This window comes from Camelina sativa, chromosome 5 (assembly GCF_000633955.1).
Source record: "Camelina sativa cultivar DH55 chromosome 5, Cs, whole genome shotgun sequence".
Lineage (NCBI taxonomy): Eukaryota > Viridiplantae > Streptophyta > Magnoliopsida > Brassicales > Brassicaceae > Camelina > Camelina sativa.
Genome location: NC_025689.1, coordinates 18044228 through 18051875, shown reverse-complemented (window position 1 = coordinate 18051875; position 7648 = coordinate 18044228).

Sequence of the window (7648 nt, the reverse complement as noted above, 5' to 3'; positions counted from 1 at the left end):
TTTTTTTTTTTTTTTTTTTTTTGGCTAAGAGAATGACGAATAAACTAACCTTTGCATGAGGTGATCCGAAGTAATCTTTCAATGACAATACGATCGACGAGGCTGTCATCGACGGCGAGAACATGAACTTGATCAGAATCTAATGGTGGAGATTCTAGTTCTCCGATACCTATTCCGATCATCTCTGATCGTCGTAGACACGAAACGCCACCGTCTCTGGCGGCCATAGCTCTCTTTGTCAGTGAGAAAATGAGGTAGGAGAGATGAGAAGAGACAAGAGAGAAATTGCTTCGTTCTTTCTCGCCTCCTTCACTAACGTTTTATATTTGTCTCAGTATCAAATCTTTTTATAGGTGTCTTTTTCTTCTTCTTTTTAAAATTAATGTTTTCCTCCGCTTGAAATATAATCAAAAGAAAACGTTACAATTGGTTTTGTGATTTGATTTGAAAATAGTGATTTTCTTATCACTTGTTTTTCTACTACTATATGTAGAAAGAGTTTTCTCGCTTTTTTTTCTTATATACAAATTATGGTAATGGCTAATTATTCCAATAAAAAATAGGGTAACTTTTCTACAATAGCTACACACTATTTTTCAATCACCTTTTAACAAAGTCATACACATCTTTCATAAATAACCATTAGGTGACTTTTCGGACAAAAATACGCTCTAGCTCATCCTCTACAATGCCGCGTTTGTTGTTTTGTAAAGGTTAAAGTAGAACTAGAAGAAAATAAAAGAATAAAATACATGGTTATGATTCCACGCATAATAGGTTCATACCTAAATTACATTAAGCATTGGTTGCATTGCATCATACTAGATATATTTTTTTTTTGGGCAAAGCATCATACAAGATATTATAAACATATATATATACAGTGGCGGATCCAGAAACTTAATTTGGGTGGGGCACAAAATATATATAATTAAAATCTTAAATTTGTATAAAATAAATAACATTTTTACCTTAATTAATAAATATTAAAATTTTAATACTTTAATGTATTTAATCTATAATATTATTTATATTGGTTTTAGATAATACTGATATACATATGTTACATATATTTAGAAAATGTAATTCTAAAATTTCTTGTTACAAATCACAATAAACATTTAATTTTTTAATTATATGTAAAAATTATTATTTGAATTCACATATCTAAATATATAGACAAATTTAAACACTAAAATATGAAATGAACTACAAGGTAGATAATAAATGTTTACTAAGTTACCAATTGTTCCAACATTTTTTAAATTGAAATGTAATCTTTACTATTATAAAAATGATGACTTAATTTTTTTTCAAGAGTTAAGATAGAATTAGAAATATAAATAGATAATAATGCACCCAATCATAATCAAGATTAAAAAAACATGTTGAAAAGACACTAAAATGGTAACAAAGACATTATCGGGAGGCCAATCATCTCGCGGATGGTTTGGCTCAATATGCTTTCTCTAGACTGCTTGGTTTGGAGGTCTTTGATTCTTGTCCTAGTTTTGTTATTTCTGTACTAGACGATGATGTGCGAGGGGTTTCGTATCCCCGTCATGTCCAGTTGTAATTTCTTTTTTCTAATAAAATAAGGGAGGCTTAGGCCTCTCTGATTCACAAAAAAAAAATGGTAACAAAGACATGGGAAATGGCAAACCAAAGAAAAAAGAGAATAAAGCAAAAATGATAAACACCAAATTAACTAGGTGAAGGATTGAACTTGGCACTTGTTGAGTTACGTGGGGCACAATATAGCCAAAAGAGGTAGGAGTCTATAACAAGTAATGGTCAATTTGAAAAAAAAATAACTTAGCATGGGGCACGTACCCCACCCAACATGACCGTAAATCCGCCCCTGTATATATATATAATATATATATATATATATATATAACGACGACAATATATTTACCATCTTTATTTAACAAGATTTAGGAAAACGTGTACGGTTAAGTTAATATGATTGTATATGTAAATATGATTTATAGTTTATTTTTAAGGATTGTATATGCGTTTAAGTTAATATAATCATGTATATATCAAAAAAAATTATATACAAATTCTGTAAATATTGCATACACAGCCTCTACTATAGTATATAATCTAATAGACATACCATCCATACAATCAATACTATACATTCTGTAAACTGCGTATGCAAAAGTAAGAGAGAAGATACACACTTTTACTCTTTGAGTCGGATACCAATTTTCATGAATGATTTAAGCAATTGTACATTTTCTTCTACTCGCCAAAGATCTTCGAAAGACATGATAAACCTTTTCAAACCCCACCCTCAAATTCTTCTCTCCGAAAATCCAAACCGCATTACCTATTTTAAAATTGACCTTTTTAATAATTTTCAAAATATTTGACATCATCTTATTTATCCATTTATATATATTTTCCATAATTATCATTAAATGTTCGAATTAAAACGTTTTAACATGTTCAATGTGGTCATTAAGAGCTTGACTGGTTCTCCCGCTAGCTCCCGCAAACGCTGCTTTTGCGTTTGTGGGCGGTTGCTAGCGTTTGGGGCCAATCACATAAATCGCTCCCAATCGCTTCCAGTCGCTCCCAATCGCTCCCAACCGTTGAATTTCAAAAGCTGGTTCCCGCAAGCGTTTGCGGTTGCGGGCGTTTGCGTTTCAAATTTTTTTTTTTTTTTTGAGAAAAAACTTGAAACAGATCAATGATAATGAAATATATTTTTTATATATTTTTTACCTAACTATTTTATTCATTAAGGATGGGAGAAAATGAAGTACGGTTACGATTGAAAATATTAAAAAAATAAACAATTGGAAGAAAATAATATTTCAATTAACAATAACCCGGAAAACTTGATGTAAATTTAATGGCACATCGCACATAAGTTCAAAAAAATCTAAATAAATATAACGTTTCATCAGAAATTTAAGAAAATAAGATTATTTGTGAAAAATAAAAACAAATCACGAGTGACTCTTCTCAACTCTCGTTTGATCATTACTACCGATGCAAATACTGCCCCACAGAACTTATTGAGTGTGTGAGATTTAAGAAAGAAGATCTACGATCTAAAACATATGTTTAGTCATTTATCAAATTACTTGATTAAAATTTTGGTAAAAAGCTAAATGCATAAAGTAATAAGTATTTCATTATGAATTTTTTTTTTAATAATTATTTTAGTATTTTTAATGAATTTTAATTATAAATCAAGTTTAATAAAGTTTTTGATATTTTAAAACATTTATATAATTATATATCACATTTATTATGTTCCAACCGCTATTGCACCCGCTGGTCAACCAGTCATAAACCTCCCGCAAACGCACCAATTTTAAACCGCTAAACCAGTCGTTCAAAACGCTTAATAACGCTTGAAACCGCAATCACCCGCTTCCGCAATCTCCCGCAACCGCAACCGCAACCGCAGCGTTTGAACCAGTCAGGCCCTAAATTAGGGGAAAAACAAAACATAACTACAAGTGGAGAAAGTTATAATAAAATTATATGTATGTAGAGATGTCAAAATGGGTCAAGTTAAATGGATCACCAAAACTCAACTCAATCCATTGACCCTAATGAGTAAAAAAATTTTATCCTAATGACTTCATGAATAAATTGAGTTAGTGGGTCAAATGGTTTAATGGATCAATTGAGTTATGTTATAATGGGTAATGGTTTAACCATTTAATCCATCAAATGCTTAAACCGGTCAAAATTACTAAAACTACTAAACCAATCAAAATGTGTAAGCCGATCAATTTTGATTTTTCCCCAAAACAACAGCTTCTTCGTGATTTTGATTCAGAAAAATCAAATTTGATTCAGAAGCGTTTGAGTAAAATTCAAAGACTTTCCAATCCTCCAGCTTAAGGTCACTTCAACCCATGTTATAATTGAGCTTCTTTCTTCTCCAACCCTCTCAAGTTCACTTCTTCTTCAACCCTTAATGGGTAATTGTTTAACCATTTAATCCATCAAATGCTTAAACCGGTCAAAATTACTAAAACTACTAAACCAATCAAAATGTGTAAACCGATCAATTTTGATTTTTCCCCAAAACAACAGCTTCTTCGTGATTTTGATTCAGAAAAATCAAATTTGATTCAGAAGCGTTTGAGTAAAAATCAAAGACTTTCCAATCCTCCAGCTTAAGGTCACTTCAACCCATGTTATAATTGAGCTTCTTTCTTCTCCAACCCTCTCAAGTTCACTTCTTCTTCAACCTTTAATGGGTAATTGTTTAATCATTTAATCCATCAAATGCTTAAACCGGTCAAAATTACTAAAACTACTAAACCAATCAAAATGTGTAAACCAATCAATTTTGATTTTTCCCTAAAACAACAGCTTCTTCATGATTTTGATTCAGAAAAATCAAATTTTATTCAGAAGCGTTTGAGTAAAAATCAAAGACTTTCCAATCCTCCAGCTTAAGGTCACTTCAACCCATGTTATAATTGAGCTTCTTTCTTCTCCAACCCTCTCAAGTTCACTTCTTCTTCAACCCTTAATGGGTAATTGTTTAACCATTTAATCCATCAAATGCTTAAACCGGTTAAAATTACTAAAACTACTAAACCAATCAAAATGTGTAAACCGATCAATTTTGATTTTTCCCCAAAACAACAGCTTCTTCGTGATTTTGATTCAGAAAAATCAAATTTGATTCAGAAGTGTTTGAGTAAAAATCAAAGACTTTCCAATCCTCCAGCTTAAGGTCACTTCAACCCATGTTATAATTGAGCTTCTTTCTTCTCCAACCCTCTCAAGTTCACTTCTTCTTCAACCCTTAAGCTTTTCATGTTCGTATTTTGCTGGGTTTAAGTTGATTTTTTCTGGGTTTTGTTTTTAAGTATCTGGATTGTCCCTTAAGTTTCACGGTTGATTATTTATGGGTTTTCTTTTTAAGTATCTGGATTGTGTATATGTTCATGATTGTTCTCGTTATCTCGATTGTGTATGTGTTCATTTCGATGGTTTTGTGTTGATTTCTTAGTTTATGGTTTGTCGTGTGTCAATTATTTTTGTTTAATTTGGTCTAGTGGGTTTTGTTTAGAAAATTGGGTTTTTGTTTGTTCATCTTATGAACTTCATCATACTCTTGCTGCAATTGTATGATACATAGTTCTGGTTGTGTTTTGATGGTGTGGTTCTGGTTTAATATAAAAAATTACCGAGTGAAAAATTGCAGTTCTGACAATATGCTCTCTTATCACCATTATCGTTCTTTTCTAGTCTAAAGTAATTCCAGACATCTGAAGTCTTACTTTTTTTACGAGAAACACTTATATTATTAAACCAGAACTCATTTAGAACTCATTTAACAAACAGAGGAGGAAGAATTTACAAATAGGTTTCAGAACTTATTTAGAACTCATTTAACTATTTAACTCATTTAATCTAAACTCATTTGGTAATGAGTTGATTTGAGTTGAATTAAATATCTTGACATTCATACATGCATGATTAACAATAGGACATGCGAAAATATTTTTTTCATAATATTAATTAAAGTAGATGTGTTTACGAGTTTTTTTTATGTTAATGGTCATGTATTAATGTACTCTATAAAGTTATTTGTTTATTGTATGTTGTCATTAGGTATACATAATTTTTCTTCTATTTTGTGTACGTGCATAAGTCCATAACGTATAAATGATATAATTGTAGGTTTTCAGTCATTTTTAATTTAAGTTTCTTTTTCTACGGCCCTAATTTTGTGGTCATCGTTCACAGTTTTTTTATAATGTTTTTTTTTTCATTACGTTTTGATGTTAGAAAGCCATACAAAATCGACGATCATGGATCTTTCTAAATAAAAATCAACCATCTCATTTTCTATTCGAAATATGTAGAAAGCAGATACTAATGTATTACGATGCTCAATTGTTGAACCACAAAATTGAGTATTTTGCAAAAATGTTCGGTTGACTCACCTATGTTTTGCAGATGATTTGCTTGTCTTTACTGATGGTACTAAAAGCTCTATCGAGGGTATTCTACGAATTTTCGATCAGTTTGCAGAGATGTCCGGTCTCAAAATAAGCATGGAAAAGTCGACCTTATACATGGCAAGAGTAAGTGATACTGAGCGAGAGGACATCCTTAGCTCGTTTCCCTTTGATGCTGGCTCGTTACCAGTGCGTTATCTTGGTCTACCACTGTTAACTAGGAGAATGACAGCTAATGATTATACGCCTCTCATCGAACGTATACGAAGCAAATTTGCTAGCTGAACCACTCGTCACCTTTCATTTGCAGGCCGATTACAGTTGATTAGTTCAGTCATCCAAGGTCTTACTAACTTTTGGATGTCTGCTTACCGCCTCCCCAGTGCTTGTATCAAGGAAATAGACAGCTTGTGTTGTGCGTTTCTCTGGTCTGCTCCGGTTCTGAATGCTAAAAGCCAAGGTCTCCTGGTCTGACGTTTGTATCCCAAAGGAGGAAGGTGGATTGGGGCTCCGATCTTTAAAAGTGGCAAACAAGGTCAGTTGCTTAAAACTTATTTGGCGACTCTTGTCTTCCAACTCTCTATGGACGTCCTGGCTACGCACGTACTTGCTTCGCAAGAGCTCTTTTTGGTCGATTAGTGAGTCTTCGGTTTTAGGCTCTTGGATGTGGAAGAAACTGTTAAAGTATCGACAACTAGCCACCAGTTTTGTTAAGTATGAAGTTTGCAATGGCCAGAGTATTTCATTTTGGCATGATAACTGGTCTCCCCTAGGACCACTCTTTGCTATCACGGGACACAGAGGCTGTATTGATATGGGTGTCGGTCTTCATGACACTCTGGCTCAGGTGGTTTCGTCTCACCGTCGACGACGACACCGTGCTACTCATCTTATCCAAATCGAAGACTATCTTGAGGATATTCGACGTAGGGGGCTTACAGAAACAGAGGATGTGGTTCTCTGGAAGAGACAGGGGAATAAATTTAAGTCAGATTTTTCCACAAAGGATGTTTGGAACACTATACGGGATCACAAACCAAAACAGGACTGGTATAGAGGTATCTGGTTCACCTACGCCACGCCCAAGTTTTCGTTTATATCCTGGCTTGCCACAAAGAACCGTCTAACAACAGGAGATAGAATGCAGAGTTGGACTACTACTACCTCCTCCTCTTGTGTATTTTGCTCGGCGCCTCTAGAAACAAGAGATCACATATTTTTCTCCTGTTCCTATTCTAATGAAGTTTGGTCTGGTCTTGCTTCTAAGCTCCTCGCTAGTCAGTTCTCCTCTGATTGGGCTACTGTGCATAAACTCCTCACTGATACATCTCTCGGCAAGCATCGTCTCTTCCTCCTGAGATATGCATTTCAGCTACTTGTATACTTACTGTGGCGAGAGCGTAATGGAAGGCGACATGGGGACCCAGCTACCTCTCCATCCCATCTTCTTCGACGGCTAGACAAAGATGTACGTAACCGGATCTTGTCAATTGGAAAGCAAGGTGACAGGAGCTACACAGAGTGTTTGGAGATTTGGTTCGCTACTCGCTAAGAGGGTTTTCACATTCTCTCATTTCACTATAAACTGTAACTGAAACAACTGATCTGCTAAACACATATTACAAACCGCTGCACTTGATGTAAAAACGCTTTTTTCGAATAAATTTTACATTTTATTCAAAAAAAAAAAAAAA